The 20,016-nt window shown below is 51.7% G+C and overlaps 1 protein-coding gene across 1 annotated transcript in view; it reads right to left on the reverse strand.

The window, feature by feature from the left end:
• Window positions 1-19,881, reverse strand: part of tab2 (TGF-beta activated kinase 1 (MAP3K7) binding protein 2) — a 33,543-nt gene extending 13,662 nt beyond the window's left edge. The window contains 1 exon segment of the mRNA XM_084700428.1: window positions 19,565-19,881. The gene's annotated coding sequence lies outside the window, so the exon portion shown is untranslated.
• Between the last annotated feature and the right edge of the window lie 135 nt (window positions 19,882-20,016).

Here is a 20,016-nt window from a genome sequence, read left to right on the forward strand (position 1 = left end):
GTGTGTGTGTGTGTCTTTATACTACTGTGCAAAGACGCTCCGTTTGAACGTTTTCCACAAGATATTCATAATAACGCATAAAACATAACAGGGAGGATATCATGTCTTCACGTGAGAAGCTCCAAGCTCCCAGTCTTTCACAGGGACCTCACCTCGGTGATGATTTCAACCACCAGCATAAGGATACCAGTTAAAACAACAACTCGAGTCAATTAGAGATTATTTTTTTTTCGAAGGATTCTTTAAAAGATTTTTTTAAGTGAATCTCATTTGGTTCGACTTGGGCTCAGACCACCTTCCTGCTGGGCTTGGAGTGGCGTACCTCAGATTACAACCATGATGGAAACAAGCTGAAGCCAGGCCTGAAAAGGAGCACTCTCTCTCGCTCTCTCCTCTGCCTCCCCCAACCTATCTCTCTTCCTCTGTCTCTCTCCCCCTCTCTCCCCCTCTCCCTCCCTCTCCTCTCCTCTGCCTCCCTCTCTCCCTCTCCTTCTCTCCCCATCTCTCCCCCTCTCTCCTCTGCCTTCCTCCCTCTCTCCCTTCCCCTTCCTCCCTCTCTCCCTCCCCCTCTCTCCTCTCTCCTCTGCCTTCCTCCCTCTCTCTCCTCTCTCCCCCTCTCTCCACTGCCTTCCTAACTCTCTCTCCCCCTGTCTCCTCCTCTCTCCTCTGCCTTCCTAACTCTCTCTCCCCCTCTCTCCTCCTCTCTCCTCCTCTCTCCTCTGCCTTCCTCCCTCTCTCTCTCTCCTCTTCCTCCCCCTCACAGTTTTTCCTCCACACATCCACTTCATCTAGGAGGAAGGAACCTGATCCCTTTTTTTTTAACATATCGTTTTAATTCAAGTTCTCTGGGAGGAACAAGCCTTACCTTGCTTTCCACTAACATTCTGAAAGCTAAGGGTCTACATGGATACATAATATACCTGCCTTGCCTAAACAGAGGCAGCTTATAACTGCTTGAGATCTTAAAATCTAAGAGGTTTATCACTATATTAATGTCAAGTCATCTTAAGTTACCTTGAAAGGTTAAACAGAAAGAACATTAACATTTTAATAAGGTCACAGACTACAGTTCTTGAGTCAAACTAACCAAACAAACGGAACCACAAAGTGTTCATCCAGAAACTCCCTGGTTTGGCCAAATAGACACACCTCGTCCCTCCTTTAGTTAAACTCACATTCAAGATCTGAGGAAACACAAACAACAACAGCAGAAGGGGCCAACAGCTGCTGCAGCCATACCGTTTCCTGTAAGTGACTTGCTGCTGAAGTGCTTTTGTTCCAGGCAAAGTCTCCGGAACAGAAACAGACCACACTCTGTGCAGGACCCAGAGCTGAGTCCCACATGCCCTGAAAGGGCCTCTCTCTGCTGGGCTGAGCCACCAGGCAGGAGAAAGGCCTCTCTGCTGGGCTGAGCCACCGGGCAGGAGAAAGGCCTCTCTGCTGGGCTGAACCACCAGGCAGGAGAAAGGCCTCTCTGCTGGGCTGAACCACCAGGCAGGAGAAAGGCCTCTCTGCTGGGCTGAGCCACCGGGCAGGAGAAAGGCCTCTCTGCTGGGCTGAGCCACCGGGCAGGAGAAAGGCCTCTCTGCTGGGCTGAACCACCAGGCAGGAGAAAGGCCTCTCTGCTGGGCTGAACCACCAGGCAGGAGAAAGGCCTCTCTGCTGGGCTGAACCACCAGGCAGGAGAAAGGCCTCTCTGCTGGGCTGAACCACCAGGCAGGAGAAAGGCCTCTCTGCTGGGCTGAACCACCAGGCAGGAGAAAGGCCTCTCTGCTGGGCTGAACCACCAGGCAGGGGAAAGGCCTCTCTGCTGGGCTGAGCCACCAGGCAGGACCGGCACCCCAGCTCCAAGGCCAGCACAACTCTCAGCTGGCCACGTTTGAAGACCGGGGCAGGAGCCTGCATTCTGTTGTATCGTCCTGCTGTGTGTGTGTGTCTTTGTGTACTTGCAGTTAAGTGTGTACGTGTGTAAGGGGGGGGGGACGGGGGGACAGGAAATCAAAAATTCTTCAGCACCACAGCCTGCAGCTTGGAGTTGATTGGAAGCAGGCAAGGGCACCAGCTCTACCAGGGCACTGCGAGACACCAGGAGGTCTCCCAAACACGGCTCCACTCCACCACTGTCCTCAAGAGCGGCCAAAGAATTGGCAATCCCCCCCCCGCCCCCCATCTTGTTTTCTTCCGTAAACACAGTAAATAATGGGGGAAAAGCATTATGGCTGGTTGTGTCTTTCCTGACCATATAAGGAGTTAGCTGTAAGAGAAGGGGGGATTTCGCTGTAAGTAGGTGAAGTTTCTTCCAGGCGCTTGCAGCAGCTTGCTTTCCAGTGTGCATGTGTGCACGTGTGTGTGTGCTTCTTCCTCTCCTCTACACACAGGCTCACTCACTGGTTCACTCCCTCCCTCCCCCCTCCACTCACTGGTTCACTCCCTCCCTCCCCCCTCCACTCACTGGTTCACTCCCTCCCTCCCCCCTCCACTCACTGGTTCACTCCCTCCCTCCCCCCACTCACTGGTTCACTCCCTCCCTCCCCCCTCCACTCACTGGTTCACTCCCTCCCTCCCCCCTCCACTCACTGGTTCACTCCCTCCCTCCCCCCTCCACTCACTGGTTCACTCCCTCCCTCCCCCCTCCACTCACTGGTTCACTCCCTCCCTCCCCCCTCCACTCACTGGTTCACTCCCTCCCTCCCCCCTCCACTCACTGGTTCACTCCCTCCCTCCCCCCTCCACTCACTGGTTCACTCCCTCCCTCCCCCCACTCACTGGTTCACTCCCTCCCTCCCCCCTCCACTCACTGGTTCACTCCCTCCCTCCCCCCTCCACTCACTGGTTCACTCCCTCCCTCCCCTCCACTCACTGGTTCACTCCCTCCCTCCCCCCTCCACTCACTGGTTCACTCCCTCCCTCCCCCCTCCACTCACTGGTTCACTCCCTCCCTCCCCCCTCCACTCACTGGTTCACTCCCTCCCTCCCCCCTCCACTCACTGGTTCACTCCCTCCCTCCCCCCTCCACTCACTGGTTCACTCCCTCCCTCCCCCCTCCACTCACTGGTTCACTCCCTCCCTCCGCCCTCCACTCACTGGTTCACTCCCTCCCTCCGCCCTCCACTCACTGGTTCACTCCCTCCCCCCTCCACTCACTGGTTCACTCCCTCCCTCCCCCCTCCACTCACTGGTTCACTCCCTCCCCCCTCCACTCACTGGTTCACTCCCTCCCCCCTCCACTCACTGGTTCACTCCCTCCCTCCCCCCTCCACTCACTGGTTCACTCCCTCCCTCCCCCCTCCACTCACTGGTTCACTCCCTCCCTCCCCCCTCCACTCACTGGTTCACTCCCTCCCTCCGCCCTCCACTCACTGGTTCACTCCCTCCCTCCCCCCTCCACTCACTGGTTCACTCCCTCCCTCCCCTCCACTCACTGGTTCACTCCCTCCCTCCCCCCTCCACTCACTGGTTCACTCCCTCCCTCCCCCCTCCACTCACTGGTTCACTCCCTCCCTCCCCCCTCCACTCACTGGTTCACTCCCTCCCTCCCCCCTCCACTCACTGGTTCACTCCCTCCCTCCCCCCTCCACTCACTGGTTCACTCCCTCCCTCCCCCCTCCACTCACTGGTTCACTCCCTCCCTCCGCCCTCCACTCACTGGTTCACTCCCTCCCTCCGCCCTCCACTCACTGGTTCACTCCCTCCCCCCTCCACTCACTGGTTCACTCCCTCCCTCCCCCCTCCACTCACTGGTTCACTCCCTCCCCCCTCCACTCACTGGTTCACTCCCTCCCCCCTCCACTCACTGGTTCACTCCCTCCCTCCCCCCTCCACTCACTGGTTCACTCCCTCCCTCCCCCCTCCACTCACTGGTTCACTCCCTCCCTCCCCCCTCCACTCACTGGTTCACTCCCTCCCTCCGCCCTCCACTCACTGGTTCACTCCCTCCCTCCCCCCTCCACTCACTGGTTCACTCCCTCCCTCCCCCCTCCACTCACTGGTTCACTCCCTCCCTCCCCCCTCCACTCACTGGTTCACTCCCTCCCTCCCCCCTCCACTCACTGGTTCACTCCCTCCCTCCCCCCTCCACTCACTGGTTCACTCCCTCCCTCCCCCCTCCACTCACTGGTTCACTCCCTCCCTCCCCCCTCCACTCACTGGTTCACTCCCTCCCTCCCCCCTCCACTCACTGGTTCACTCCCTCCCTCCCCCCTCCACTCACTGGTTCACTCCCTCCCTCCCCCCTCCACTCACTGGTTCACTCCCTCCCTCCCCCCTCCACTCACTGGTTCACTCCCTCCCTCCCCCCTCCACTCACTGGTTCACTCCCTCCCTCCCCCCTCCACTCACTGGTTCACTCCCTCCCTCCCCCCTCCACTCACTGGTTCACTCCCTCCCTCCCCCCTCCACTCACTGGTTCACTCCCTCCCTCCCCCCTCCACTCACTGGTTCACTCCCTCCATCCCCCCTCCACTCACTGGTTCACTCCCTCCCTCCCCCCTCCACTCACTGGTTCACTCCCTCCCTCCCCCCTCCACTCACTGGTTCACTCCCTCCCTCCCCCCACTCACTGGTTCACTCCCTCCCTCCCCCCTCCACTCACTGGTTCACTCCCTCCCTCCCCCCTCCACTCACTGGTTCACTCCCTCCCTCCCCCCTCCACTCACTGGTTCACTCCCTCCCTCCCCCCTCCACTCACTGGTTCACTCCCTCCCTCCCCCCTCCACTCACTGGTTCACTCCCTCCCTCCCCCCTCCACTCACTGGTTCACTCCCTCCCTCCCCCCTCCACTCACTGGTTCACTCCCTCCCTCCCCCCTCCACTCATCCTCCCCCCACCTCTTAAACACAACATTTCTGTGGGCAGCTAAACGCTGAGTTCACCTAGCAGACACTTGAAAAGGAAAATACTGTTGCATTCCACTGACCCTGTATTACAGCTGCAGTTTATCAGTAGTTTCCTTGACCAGAAGCAAGCAGATGTTACAGCGGATGTTCTAGGGTCTGGACCAGATCATCACACAGAAAGTCAATCAAATTTGCCTAAATGTCAGTGCAACACTCATTCTCCGTTATCACTAACAGTAGTGATGTCAGGACAAACAAGTAAGACAGTCTAAGTTGAGTCGGCAACGACCGGTTTTCCTGCCCTACGTTCACCCCACAGGGTGATTCTAGATGCTGGGGTCAAGTGTTCCGCCTGGCCCCCAGAGGTTACACAGTAACAATGGTTCCCCTGGGCAGTGGCCTTCATCTTACTGCTGGAGCTGTGCTGAGAAACAATGTCTGGGTCCTGGGTAAACAGAGACATCTTTGATGAGGACTGTTATGTTTACTTAAGAACCTTAGGTATAACGTTCACAACAGGTATGACAATATATGACTTTGTTACCTTAAGGAGCGGTAGTCTTTTCAATTGAAGCTTAGCCACGGATCATGGCTAGATATAACCAAGACAGCACTGTTTGTATTGAAACAGCTATGATAATCCGCTCTCATTCCAAACAACTTTGTCACCTTGGCGTTTTCTCTGAGGCACATCACGGTCATGAATGACAAATCGTTTTTTTCCAAGTCAGCATAAGGAAATAGTTGACCACAAGGTCATCTAACAATAGTAACACTCGGAGCATCTCTACAACTTTGGAAAACTCAGGAAAATATGCAGAACAACCACTCCAAGTAAATAAGCACACTTGTACCAAAAAATAAATTAAATACAAATGCAATACAATGCAGTGTCAACAGGGCGCATCTGGTCCACATTAAGGGCATTACTGACAGAAAAATGAAATTAACATTTAACACCACCGGCGTAATTTCCAAGCAGTTTTGCCAGGGAGGTTGTAAATAGCTCAGCATCAACGTGTGTCTGCTCCAGTGCCCAGGCCAGTGTGACAACCTAAGAGGTGAGGCTGCTGACTGCTGGATACTGCTCTGCATGTTGAGAAGCCAAACATCCCTATTCCCCTTTCATACGCGTTGTTCCACATGGTGCCTTTGCATCAGCAAAAGCCACAAAGCTGAAAGGTAGGGATGGGGGAGAAAATCGATTCACATTCGAATCGCGATTCAGTCTTCTAGCAATTCACAATTTAAAAAAAAATCGATTCCCGATTTTTTTTCTTGGATGAATCGTAAATCGATATTTTATCGAATCGTTACCCCAAGAATACATACAAATCGAATCATTAGGTACCAAAAGATTCACACCCCTACTGAAAGGCATGTGTACTTGGTGGCAGGGATTGTATCTCAGTTCTCTGCCAGCCAAGCCCTAAAATGAAGCCATCTTCTTGGAGCATGGGACAAGGTCTGGGTCCAGACTACCTTGTGAGGTACTCCATGTCATCTTCAATCACTTCCTTTACCGGGTTCCAAACTGAAAGTTGTTTGTATCAGAACAACAGCATCCAACTGATACTGACTACCCACACCAAATCCATTTTATATTAATAATTATCTAGGAAACATTTGAAAGAAAGCTTTAAAAGAGACAGAGCAGCCCTCGACAAGATCTGTGTTCGGTTTAGCACTCGTAGAACCGTAAAAAGACACTTTGATGAAAGTTTCAGAGGACGAGGCACAAATAAATAACTCACAGTAATCTGAGACTTGGACACATTTGGGCAGAATGAGGGTACACAAAAATCATTTTATAAAGAGACATCTGGGATCCTGCTAATTCTACCATCCCTCCTACCAAACAGAGTCTCTTCAATTAACCAACATGGAAAGGGTTACTCTTGCTTCCAGGTCGTTCTCTAAGAACCAATAACGGCATGACAGAGATAGGGTAACCTAACCAAAACATGCATCTGTATCGTTCCTAATCTGACACAGAACAGTCTTCACGGCCTACAGCCGGCTCACCAAACCTGAAAACACAGTGTGGGCTGGTCCCAGAGCGAGGGAGCGGAGAGGAAGGTGAAAGGTTGTGCAACTACCCAGCACCTCTACCGGAGTGTGGCCTTAACGTCCCATACTCCTCTCCCTCTCCCTCTCCCCCTCCCTCTCCTCTCCTCTCCTCTCCCCCTCCTCTCTCCTCTCTCCTCTCTCCTACTCTCCCCTCCCCTCCCCTCCCCCTGCCCCTCCCCCTCCCCCTCCTCTCTCCTCTCCCCCTCCTCTCTCCTCTCCTCTCCCCCTCCCCCTCCCTCTCCTCTCCCCCTCCCTCTCCCTCTCCTCTCCCCCTCCCTCTCCCTCTCCTCTCCCCTCCCCTCCTCTCCCCCTCCCTCTCCCCTCCCCCTCCCTCTCCCCTCCCCCTCCCTCTCCCTCTCCCTCTCCTCTCCCCTCCCCTCCTCTCCCCCTCCCTCTCCCCTCCCCCTCCCTCTCCCCTCCCCTCCTCTCCCCCTCCTCTCCTCTCCCCTCCTCTACCCCTCCCTCTCCCCTCCTCCCCTTCCACCCTTCTCTCCTCTTCCTCTCCTCCTCCTCCACCACCTCCCCTCCTCCAGGCATTGGATGTCACAACCACAGCCTGAGCTTAAAATAGAAACTTCAGCAGCACAAAATATGTTATCCTAAACCACTAATCTTTCTGTTTTGCTTTATGCCAAAGAAAGTTTAAATAAAAAAGTGTGTAAGCAATCTTAAGGGTAAAAATGATGCGAGAATAAAGGGGGTTGGAAACCCATGACAGGACAGTGCGCACGTTGTTTTTCTTACATTGTGGAAACATTAATTGCTAGTTGACAAGCCTCGACATAGACTCATTTAACATAGGCTCAGTATAACCTTCAGTTTCCAGACCAACACTTGAAAAGAAGATAGATGGTGTTGCCCATGTTTAGCTTCAATGGTTTAAACCATCAAATATATGGGCATTGAAGAGGGCTGTCGTTTTTAGACCATGTGACTACACATAGTGTTCACACCTTATTAGGACAGTTTGAAGGTAGACTAGTATTTGCCACTGAACTGAATCCATAGTTTTGTTCGTTATCGAAATGTGTAATGGTTCCTCTCAAGCCACGCACCCTTTCCTCAGCTATGGTAAGGAAGGGATTTCTCCTGAACAATACCATACACTGCCCACCCAAAGTGCAATGTAACCCTGAATGACCCTGAAAGGTGTCCAGTTATCTGCCTGACTGTTTTACGTGACGGCACAAGCCAGCCAGCAGGACCCTGGCCTGTCTGAATGCTGAATAGCTCCTTTTGCAAAGCGCTTTCTGCTCCATATATTGTTATTTATTATTTCCACCGCAGCATGTCTGAGCAGATCCTGTTATAGTTGGACCACTCATACCGAGGGTGGTTTTATCATGAGGTCTTGCTGCACAGGCCCGTCCACACCAGCCCTGTGCATGGGCAGCAGAGCCACACTGAGCCAGAGGGAGCAGAGATGGGATGTGCGAAAGAGCCGTCCGAGGAGGAGGCTTTACACAGAGCAGGTGGAGTCAGGAACCAGGGCACTGCTCTCTGGTTCTACAGGCTGGAGAGGAAGCTGTAGCCTGGAGAACCAGGGCACTGCTCTCTGGTTCTGCAGGCTGGAGAGGAAGCTGTAGCCTGGAGAACCAGGGCGCTGCTCTCTGGTTCTCCAGGCTGGAGAGGAAGCTGTAGCCTGGAGAACCAGGGCGCTGCTCTCTGGTTCTCCAGGCTGGAGAGGAAACTGTAGCCTGGAGAACCAGGGCGCTGCTCTCTGGTTCTTCAGGCTGGAGAGGAAGCTGTAGCCTGGAGAACCAGGGCACTGCTGGCTGGAGAGGATCTTGTAGCCTAGCCAACAACTGTCAAAACACGTCCAAAGCACAAGATACAGGATAACCTGGAAATATCAGGGCGGAACTAAACGGTGTCGCATGCAACGTTTTGTCCAAGGCCTTGTCAGGCCAAGGTCTGACCTTGTCTAGAAATGTGTCCTGGTCCACATTCTGCAGGTTCCAATCAGTTGCAACAATGACCAGAGCTGGGAGAGTGCAGAAAGGGAACGCAGACCCGGGAACAGGGCTCATCTGTGGTGTAGATGAGTTGACACAGCTTTGTTGTTTTTTTACTTCAATAGCTGGCCATATTCAGCTCGGCTGGGGGGGGACTGGGGGGAGGCAGGGGGGGACTGGGGGGAGGCAGGGAGGAGGCTGGGGGGAGGCTGGGAGGAGGCTGGGGGGAGGCTGGGGGGAGGCTGGGGGGAGGCAGGGAGCCAGCAATGCCCCGTCCTTGGCTTCACAAAACTTCTCGCGAAAAGCTGTAAATACCAGACATACCTCCCCTGTCAATCACATACCACAACCACACCTTCAGGAGGAAGTCACTCACCTCCCTGGATGGCGCAACAATGCAGGCACGCACGCAGAGCATGCCAGCTTCCCCACAACATCACACCCAGAGTTTACAAACGGCTCCTGCAATCCGTTGTATTTCAGAGCACAGCTTTAATACCAGGAACAATATGAAAAGATGTGAGCCTACCAGGGCGAGCTAGAAACAGCAGAGTGTCCCCGGGGCCAACCAGCAGAGTGTCCCCTTGGCCAACCAGCAGCATGTCCCCGGGGCCAACCAGCAGAGTGTCCCCTTGGCCAACCAGCAGCATGTCCCCTGGGCCAACCAGCAGAGTGTCCCCTTGGCCAACCAGCAGCATGTCCCCTGGGCCAACCAGCAGAGTGTCCCCTGGGCCAACCAGCAGAGTGTCCCCTGGGCCAACCAGCAGAGTGTCCCCTTGGCCAACCAGCAGCATGTCCCCTGGGCCAACCAGCAGCATGTCCCCTGGGCCAACCAGCAGAGTGTCCCCTGGGCCAACCAGCAGAGTGTCCCCTGGGCCAACCAGCAGAGTGTCCCCTGGGCCAACCAGCAGCATGTCCCCTGGGCCAACCAGCAGAGTGTCCCCTGGGCCAACCAGCAGAGTGTCCCCTGGGCCAACCAGCAGCGTGTCCCCTGGGCCAACCAGCAGCGTGTCCCCTGGGCCAACCAGCAGCGTGTCCCCTGGGCCAACCAGCAGAGTGTCCCCTGGGCCAACCAGCAGAGTGTCCCCTGGGCCAACCAGCAGAGTGGCCCCTGGGGCCAACCAGCAGCGTGTCCCCTGGGCCAACCAGCAGAGCGTCCCCTGGGCCAACCAGCAGAGCGTCCCCTGCGCCAACCAGCAGAGTGTCCCCTGGGCCAACCAGCAGAGCGTCCCCTGGGCCAACCAGCAGCGTGACAGCTTGCTGCCTGATATGCCAAGTATGTACAGGACAAATCTTCACCCTTTACTGCCTGACCAAATACACTTACAGCATGTCATCACACTCTTTAAAGCGCATAGCCGGCAGGTTATTAGAAGGCTCTCTCTCTCTGTGGCTCTGGCTCATTCCATCACCTTACCCCACCCAGGGGTGTAAAGGGCTCCATTCCCACAGAGAGCAGGCCCTCTGTGGATACATCCAGTGTATGTTACCACAGCACCGCTCCAGTGGATTACAGGGTCTCCATGTGCTCGGCTAAGGAGAAAACGTCGGGCCGGAAATGCTTTCTGCAGCTGCTAGGAGTATTATTCCCCCACCTTGAGGCCAACCAAAAGACAAATGGCAGCCAAGTCATGTGACCTTTCCGTCGTGAGATGCCATTGGTGGAAAGCCTCTGTATTCCACCCCTCTCAAAACATTCTAGCCATACTTGTCTCGCTGGAAAACTTTTTCACCTCATCACAGAAGACGACTTGTAACATACACTGGTACAGTCATTCCATGACCAACAAAGACAATAATGGTCTGAATCCCGACGACGACCGACTCATCAGAACGCGGTGTGACGCCCACCACAGTAAATCCCGTCTGTCGGCACTCCGAACTCATGTCATAAGTGGTCGTCCCAGGTGTAACATAACCCTGTATGCATGCATCAATGAAGTATGTATAAAGAAGCCTAAGTGATTACAGACGCTGAAAGAGGGTTTTGCATGGGAGGGTCTGCATCTCCCAGCTGGACCCTGGCTGTAGACGCGTCAGGCTGGCGTTCATGCGGAGGGGCAGCCGGCGGCCCTGCTGGTGCCCAGAGCAGACGGGACGGGACAGGGCTTGGCTGTGCCCAGACTGGCACAGACAGGTGGCTTCCAGAGAGAGCTAGCCCTGCCAGAGAGAGCTAGGCCTGCCAGAGAGAGCGCTAGGCCTGCCAGAGAGACCTAGGCCTGCCAGAGAGAGCGCTAGGCCTGCCAGAGAGAGCGCTAGGCCTGCCAGAGAGAGCGCTAGGCCTGCCAGAGAGAGCTAGCCCTGCCAGAGAGAGCGCTAGGCCTGCCAGAGAGAGCGCTAGGCCTGCCAGAGAGACCTAGGCCTGCCAGAGAGAGCGCTAGGCCTGCCATAGAGTGCTAGGCCTGCCAGAGAGCGCTAGGCCTGCCAGAGAGAGCTAGCCCTGCCAGAGAGAGCGCTAGGCCTGCCAGAGAGAGCGCTAGGCCTGCCAGAGAGAGCGCTAGGCCTGCCAGAGAGACCTAGGCCTGCCAGAGAGCGCTAGGCCTGCCAGAGAGACCTAGGCCCGCCAGAGAGACCTAGGCCTGCCAGAGAGACCTAGGCCTGCCAGAGAGAGCGCTAGGCCTGCCAGAGAGACCTAGGCCTGCCAGAGAGAGCGCTAGGCCTGCCAGAGAGCTCTAGGCCTGCCAGAGAGCGCTAGGCCTGCCAGAGAGCGCTAGGCCTGCCAGAGAGACCTAGGCCTGCCAGAGAGAGTGCTAGGCCTGATCCGCAGCGGAGACTGCAGCCAAACCGCCCACAGCAGCAGCAGCCATGGCAGTGCATTCCTGCAAGGAATAACATGGCAGAGCCTCTCTTTAACCTGGGGGAGAGACAGGCCGTGGGTGGGCCTGGGAGACCAGGGGGCAGTGTGTGGGGCTGGGGGGGGGGGGGGGGAGGAAGGTGGTGCAGGGGGGTGAGGCACAGGGAGGGCAGGGTTGTACTCAGCTACACTGCGTACTGGAATCCCTTCCCCCACGCTCTGTCCCCCCACTTCCAGATCAAGAGAAGTTTCCATGGATTAGTGACGAGGAACAAGGAAACTGACAAAAAACACCTAAACAAAAGAGGCTGCGGACAGCTGGGAAAAACTAAGCCAGTCCACTCTCACCCTGCGCCTTCGCCCCGCTTCCACCTTTACAAGCAGGTACCCAGCATGCACCCTGCTCAAACTTAATCTGAGGGCACTTATGGAAACTTATTTTTTTCAACACACTGAAAAACGCTCATTCTGATAGTTAGCGCACACTGTTAGCATGGATGGGCGGTTCCAAAAACGTTACTTTTGTGTATTTAGGCGCTGTTGTGCAATCTGGGTTCAGGAAAGAGAAAACAAGGATCGCTCTCAGCCCATTGGAAGCTGTGTTCTGCCCCACGGATCAGGAGGCTGCTTTAAGACACGAGTTGCAAAACATCAACACATCACCACACGCAACTCCATAGACCGCTACTGCTGCAACGATGTCAGAGACAGAGACACACAGAGAGACAGAGAGAGACACAGAGAGTCAGAGAGTGAGAGTCAGAGACATAAATATATATATATATATATATATATATATATATATATATATATATATATATATATATATATATATATATAAAGCCACACAGTCAGTTGCCCTTGGCAAAGATATACTGAACCACAACAAACACAAGCTTTTGGACTGTGTGAACTTCACTGTCCACCACACCCTGACATGTTTTGAGAAGGGGGGGGGGGGCTGAGGCCCTACCTGGGGGGGGGGGGGGCTGAGGCCCTCACTGTGCAGCTGATAGGACCGCACAACGCCAGATCAAAGTCCTTTCACATCCTAAGCTAGCAAAAATCTGAGAGATGAAAGATGAAAGAACATCGGCTGACTGCTGGAGACTCCAAGCACAGACCAGTTCAGTAAAGACCAGCTCAGCACAGCACTCAGCAGAGACCAGCTCAGCTCAGCACAGCACAGCTGGTCTGCAGGGGAGGAGAACAGTCTGTCTGCAGGGGAGGAGAACAGTCTGTCTGCAGGGGAGGAGAACAGTCTGTCTGCAGGGGAGGAGAACAGTCTGTCTGCAGGGGAGGAGAACAGTCTGTCTGCAGGGGAGAACAGTCTGTCTGCAGGGGAGGAGAACAGTCTGTCTGCAGGGGAGGAGAACAGTCTGTCTGCAGGGGAGAACAGTCTGTCTGCAGGGGAGGCCAGGGGGAGTGTGCAGGGAGAGAAGGTGAAGAGAGAGAGAGAACCTGCCCGCAGAATAAGCAGATAAGATCATGTGTAAACCTCGAAAAACAAACATTCAGGTTTGTGCTTTACGCTGACTCGGCACAGGGAAATCTCAAATACACATTCATAGGAGTCCCTGGAAAGAAAAAGCAAAGTACGACATCTTTAAAAAGAAAAAAAGATTTATCTGTGTATGTATTATGCGTTTAATTCGGTCAAGAACAAAACCAAACATTATTGTTCAAGGTTTTTATATAGCAGTCAAATAAGTGCACGAGGGGAAAAAAGCGTTTTGTCATGTTCTATTAGTGTGTCTACGTCTTCCTGAAGGGACCACGACCACCTGCATCCGTTTAACGGAGACAAACATGAATTCATCAGAGCTGATATTCTGTCTCAGGAGCTAGCAGAGGCAGGAGCTGACCTAGAGAGACATGCAGCCAGACCTGCAGCCGTCAAGACCTGCACACTAAAGACCCGCTCTCCTGGCAGGAGGGGAGGGTTCTGGCTACTGCCTGGAGTTGGCTACACCCCCCTTCCCTCCCCTCACCTCTCCCCCATCCCCTCCTCTCCCTCCCCTGTCAGATCAGATAGACCACTCGACCAGCACCACATTATCTCTCCTGAATTCCACTATCTGCACACTTCCTCTAAAGGCCCTTTCAGACTCTTCACCTCGAAATACATACAAACCGAGGGCCCCACTCCTCTGCAGGCCTGCGTCTCGTTTGTCTCCAGCGGCCTTCGTTCTGCGTCCAACGCGTCACCGTAGCAACGCGCAAAGCGTCCAGACCGGTCTACACACACACACACACACACACACACACACATACACTGGACACTCGTTCCTTGGGCGTAAACCACATCTTCCGTAGCCACGGTTACTTGTATCTGTGACTGACATGCCATCGACGCGTCGTGGATAGGCATCTTCATCTTGAACTACAGATGAAGTGTGTCGCTTCATGGTGTAAATGACAGAGCCTGACAGGCTGTCGTGTTGAGGTGGTTATTACAAAGTCCCCGACAGGAAGAAGTCTGTGTGTGTGTGTGTGTGTGTAACACATATCCTGCCACAGTGTCTGCAGTCTCCTCTGTATGATAATCCAGTATTGTTGCTGCTGTAGAGGACCATTGTATCAGTGGCTGTGTCTTTCTGTGTGCTGAACCAATCAGAGGACCATTGTATCATTGGCTGTGTCTTCCTGTGTGCTGAACCAATCAGAGGACCATTGTGTCAGTGGCTGTGTCTTTCTGTGTGCTGAACCAATCAGAATACACAGGCGGCAAGCCACAAGCACAACATGGCAGCTCCCCTTTGGCTCGTTCAACTGATGCATCCACTGACCATCCCCGCACTGGAGGAACAGAAAACCACCACCTCAGTGCACTGCATGGCAACTCAGCAGTAAAGTGCACTGCATGGCAACTCAGCAGTAAAGTGCACTGCATGGCAACTCAGCAGTAAAGTACACTGCATGGCAACTCAGCAGTAAAGTACACTGCATGGCAACTCAGCAGTAAAGTACACTGCATGGCAACTCAGCAGTAGAGTGCACTGCATGGCAACTCAGCAGTAAAGTACACTGCATGGCAACTCAGCAGTAGAGTGCACTGCATGGCAACTCAGCAGTAAAGTACACTGCATGGCAACTCAGCAGTAGAGTGCACTGCATGGCAACTCAGCAGTAAAGTACACTGCATGGCAACTCAGCAGTAGAGTGCACTGCATGGCAACTCAGCAGTAAAGTACACTGCATGGCAACTCAGCAGTAGAGTGCACTGCATGGCAACTCAGCAGTAAAGTACACTGCATGGCAACTCAGCAGTAAAGTACACTGCATGGCAACTCAGCAGTAAAGTACACTGCATGGCAACTCAGCAGTAAAGTACACTGCATGGCAACTCAGCAGTAAAGTACACTGCATGGCAACTCAGCAGTAAAGTACACTGCATGGCAACTCAGCAGTAAAGTACACTGCATGGCAACTCAGCAGTAAAGTGCACTGCATGGCAACTCAGCAGTAAAGTACACTGCATGGCAACTCAGCAGTAAAGTGCACTGCATGGCAACTCAGCAGTAAAGTGCACTGCATGGCAACTCAGCAGCAAAGTGCACTGCATGGCAACTCAGCAGTAAAGTGCACTGCATGGCAACTCAGCAGTAAAGTGCACTGCATGGCAACTCAGCAGTAAAGTACACTGCATGGCAACTCAGCAGTAAAGTGCACTGCATGGCAACTCAGCAGTAAAGTGCACTGCATGGCAACTCAGCAGTAAAGTGCACTGCATGGCAACTCAGCAGTAGAGTGCACTGCATGGCAACTCAGCAGTAAAGTGCACTGCATGGCAACTCAGCAGTAAAGTGCACTGCATGGCAACTCAGCAGTAAAGTGCACTGCATGGCAACTCAGCAGTAAAGTGCACTGCTTGGCAACTCAGCAGTAAAGTGCACTGCATGGCAACTCAGCAGTAAAGTGCACTGCTTGGCAACTCAGCAGTAAAGTGCACTGCTTGGCAACTCAGCAGTAAAGTGCACTGCATGGCAACTCAGCAGCAAAGTGCACTGCATGGCAACTCAGCAGTAAAGTGCACTGCATGGCAACTCAGCAGCAAAGTGCACTGCATGGCAACTCAGCAGCAAAGTGCACTGCATGGCAACTCAGCAGTAAAGTGCACTGCATGGCAACTGAGCAGTAAAGTGCACTGCATGGCAACTCAGCAGTAAAGTTCACTGCTTGGCAACACAGCAGTAAAGTGCACTGCATAGCAGCTCAGCAGTAAAGTGCACTGCATGGTAACTCAGCAGTAAAGTGCACTGCATGGCAACTCAGCAGTTAAGTGCACTGCTTGGCAACTCAGCAGTAAAGTGCACTGCTTGGCAACTCAGCAGTAAAGTGCACTGCATAGCAACTCAGCAGTAAAGTGCACTGCATAGCAACTCAGCAGTAAAGTGCACTGCATAGCAACTCAGCAGTAAAGTGCACTGCATAGCAACTCAGCAGTAAAGCGTCTGGAAAGCTGCAAAGCTGCCTCTCCAAAACATCCCCGTTTAAAATACGAGCGCCTCTGTTTTTAATTAGTTTAAATGCTACATCCAAGCAAAGCCAACTGAGGCTCTCTCCTATATTCATTTAATTGATGGTTGTGCTACTATCCTATTTCATAGCCGAGTTCCTGCAGCAAGGGAAACTTGAAAAACACTTCATTAGCAGGAAAAGCTGCTCTTTAATTATTATATTGCTGGTGGTACTGGGGCTATTTCAGGAAAAAAAAAATCACTTCACTATTCAGCAGTTAGTAAAAAAAAAAAAAGAAAAAAAGGCAAAGCTTTGCTACAGTACAATTTAAAGACAAGCAGATAATACGGGTTGTCTTCCCATAACATCTTTGATCAAGCCTATTTTCAATGATCCATCTGTTTGCAGAGGACAATAAAGCACAATAAAAAGAGTTGCCTTCGCCAGAGTCCTTCTCACATCTAACTGATCACAGAAACACAATAAAGACCCACAGTGCTCTGGTAGAGCACACAATAAAGAGGTACCCACAGTGCTCTGAGAGAGCGTACCAAGAAGACAGAGCTTTCATTTGATCTTGTTCAAGCAAAGGACTAAATAAAACATTTAAATGGAGAGAAAAAAAACATGCACAGCCAATATGCATGGTCATTGCAGCCTCTGACTGATAGAAAATGACAGTGGTATACTTGGGACAGCCGACACCAAGATTTCTGAACGACACAGTCTCATACAACCAAACTGTGCTGAAGTAGACACACCCTCTGCAGTGTCCAAGACGGTGCAGGCAATCTGACCCCTGACCTGGGGGGAACACCATGAGAAATGGAGGATCCCATTTGAAACTGAGGGAGGGGAGAACTTCAACAGGGGGAAGGGGTGGTTCAAATCCCAGCCTCTCTTCCTGACAGATACACCAGGGTGGGGGAGGGGAGTAGACCTTGGTTCCTGACTGTGCTGCAGTGACTAATGTGATGGATCCTTCCACTCACGGCAACACAGACAGAACCACATCGCAGCTGGAATCAGACTCAACCCATCAATTCAACGAGACGGCTGCCTACTTTGTTAGGCTTCCATAACGTAGCCCCGGCCTGAAATCTTCCTCGGCACTGCCTGCAGCTAAGACAGAATAAATGTTGTGGAAATGTTAGTGATGTTCTGTGACGAGAGGAAGGTGTGCCAACACAATTTCCTTGGTGAAAACGTTTCAACTGAAACTGCCTGGCGATCCCAAAACCAAGCACGCAAGTTGAAACCAATACAACACTCTGATAATTATCCTACTCCTCGTCAAAAACCTGCCTCTTACCACACGGGCAGGGGGATGTTTTGCAAATGAATCTCAAAACAGGTTTTTCAAGTCCGAGGTTTCCAGTCCAGGCTGGCAGTAATCAACCACAACTGTAATTAACTGCGGAACCCAAAACTCAAAAGTCACAACAGCAACTAAAATGTAGCTAGGTATTTGTGTTAAGTCTAATACACAGAATCATTTGAATTGTCAAGCTAAAAACACCATATCCTATTGATATACACTGACAAGAACATGTTTTGAGGCCATTTGTCAACTACAGGGAGAACAGCAATGCTCAGCTCTGAAGTTTACTAGTAATCAACCAACTGTAAACTCAATACGGTGCCTAGATTTACACTCACACAAATGCCACTAATGAAATTTCCTCTGAACAGCTCCAAAGCAGGCCTGCAAAACGTTGCATTAAACTTGACGGTCCTTAATGAAGAACAAAGGTGCCGCCTGGCCTTGTCGCTTCGTCCAAACGTGTGATTCATCTGTGGATTAGCACTTATCAGACCATGTGAAACCATAGCCCCCTCTCTCTACAGAGTGGCAAATGAGTAGGCTCTCCCAATGACATATTTGCCCAGCTACAAGCACACATGGTTTCACTTAGGGGTCTGCACCTATAAACAGTTGGCCATGGCAGCTTATTGGTCAGGAAGTGTAATGTTGACTGCAAGTCAAGACAGGCACAAGCTGCTAATGAATTATACACAACCCCCACCACCATCAGCAACACCAACACTTGCATTCAGAGACCTACAGAAGTGATACCAAACCCTGGTACATCTTTCCTTAAACATAGCAGACTAACCTAGACTTGCAACCACGCAATTGACAAAATGACAGGCACTTTGCTGCCAAGTAAGTTAGAGATTATGAAACTTTTTTTACTGGTCTATATTTTACTGCACTTCAATCTATAGCAAGGCAGTTATATTAAATGAAAAGCTTTTTCATTTAGATTTTTTTCTTCACACTACAGGCAACCTAAAACGTTATTCTGGTTCATATGCCAGCTGTTAGCAACATTCAATCTAAGGATGGGCCAATCTGTGTCAGATGAAAAAAAGAAAGTACGTTAACAGGCGGTGACAAAACGGTCATGACAAATACAGGATGTGTTGACCCCTTGTGATCAATGAACAAGCTCAATAACAGCATTAATAAGTATAGACCAACAACAGAATAAACAAAAAATAAGAAAAATCCATTGACTACACATATCAAGAATTGGGAGGATGACCATTGGAACGAGCTAAAATCACCATCCTGGCTAAAGCCACTGTCCTGCCGGACAACGTAGAATTACGTGATAATTCTAGTCGGTTTGATTCATTCAATCAAGTCTCATGGAGACAGTCGATTAGCCTACTTACAGTTAGGTCGGGCCTATATGTCATTCGGAACTCAAGTCCCAAACACTAACAGGGAGAGGCCTGTTAACTGTGTTGGCTAATAGCCTACTACAACAGACAGTATGCCCTGGCATATATTTTGTATATAAAGCATTACATTTCAGTCTGGCAACAATTGTAGCCAATATCGAAAATGATCAGGTATGAAGATTATACAACGTAACCTGTGGAAAGCCCATGAAGCAGTGTTAGCGAGCGTGCTAACTTAGGACATTTATAAAGTAGCTTACTCCCAAAACATTGGCTAATAAAACAGCTCTGAAGTCGAAACCTGTGTTAGATGCTGAAATGTTAAAATGCTGCTGCGTGGAACAACTTGCTCTGCGCTCAGAATTATATCCATGACTTACGTTTTACGAAAGCTCAATGGAAAATGTAGCGTCTAGCCTTAGCTAGAAACATGCACGTAAGCTTTAAAAAGTACATGAATATACTAAATGCATCTTAACTATATTTCCATTACTGTGTGAATCAACAAAGCGTGAATGTGCTGTACACAGCATCAGAACATTACTGAAAATCTTCGTAGGCTAGCGACCAGTTGTCAAAAACTTTTTCCACACATGAAAAGTCGCTAGACAAACTTTTTTCTTGGTTTATGTAGACAGAGTAAGTAGACAACGATTCGAATATTAGGGTGAGAAAAGTTAGTCGAAGCAGATTCCATCTACATTATTCAAACTTAAAACGTCTACAACTTCTGGGCCTATTCAGAAGCATTTGCTTACCGTCTCCGCCGCCGCTCCCCGGGCCACCTTCAACACCCGAGACACAGCTACAGAATCTCCACTGGGCCGTGGTGCTGAAAGAAGCGGAGCAGGGGACTTCGGAATCGGAGATTCAACGGCACCCAGGCCCTCTCTGTATTAACTCTCGACTGGGGTATTATTACAACGTAGTCCCCCGCTGTTTTGGAGACTCGGGAATACTTTTGACAACTATTATTCTACACCCCCTCAACTATCCCCTTTATTTTCTCGTTTCGTTTCTATAACTTCCAGATACGAATCAAAATACTGTCAGAGAATATGGCGGCTGCATTAGCAAGCGCCTATCGCGAGAGAGAGACCCGTGTTTTTTTTTGTTGAGGGGAAGGTTGTATGAGGGAGAGGAAGTGTGATTGCTAAATCTTCTGCTGAAGGGCCAAGCAAAGAAAAAGTTTTGTGGTATTAGAATGGAA

The sequence above is a fragment of the Hypomesus nipponensis genome, chromosome 6 (genome assembly GCF_054491055.1).
Source record: "Hypomesus nipponensis isolate SF chromosome 6, ASM5449105v1, whole genome shotgun sequence".
Taxonomy (NCBI): domain Eukaryota; kingdom Metazoa; phylum Chordata; class Actinopteri; order Osmeriformes; family Osmeridae; genus Hypomesus; species Hypomesus nipponensis.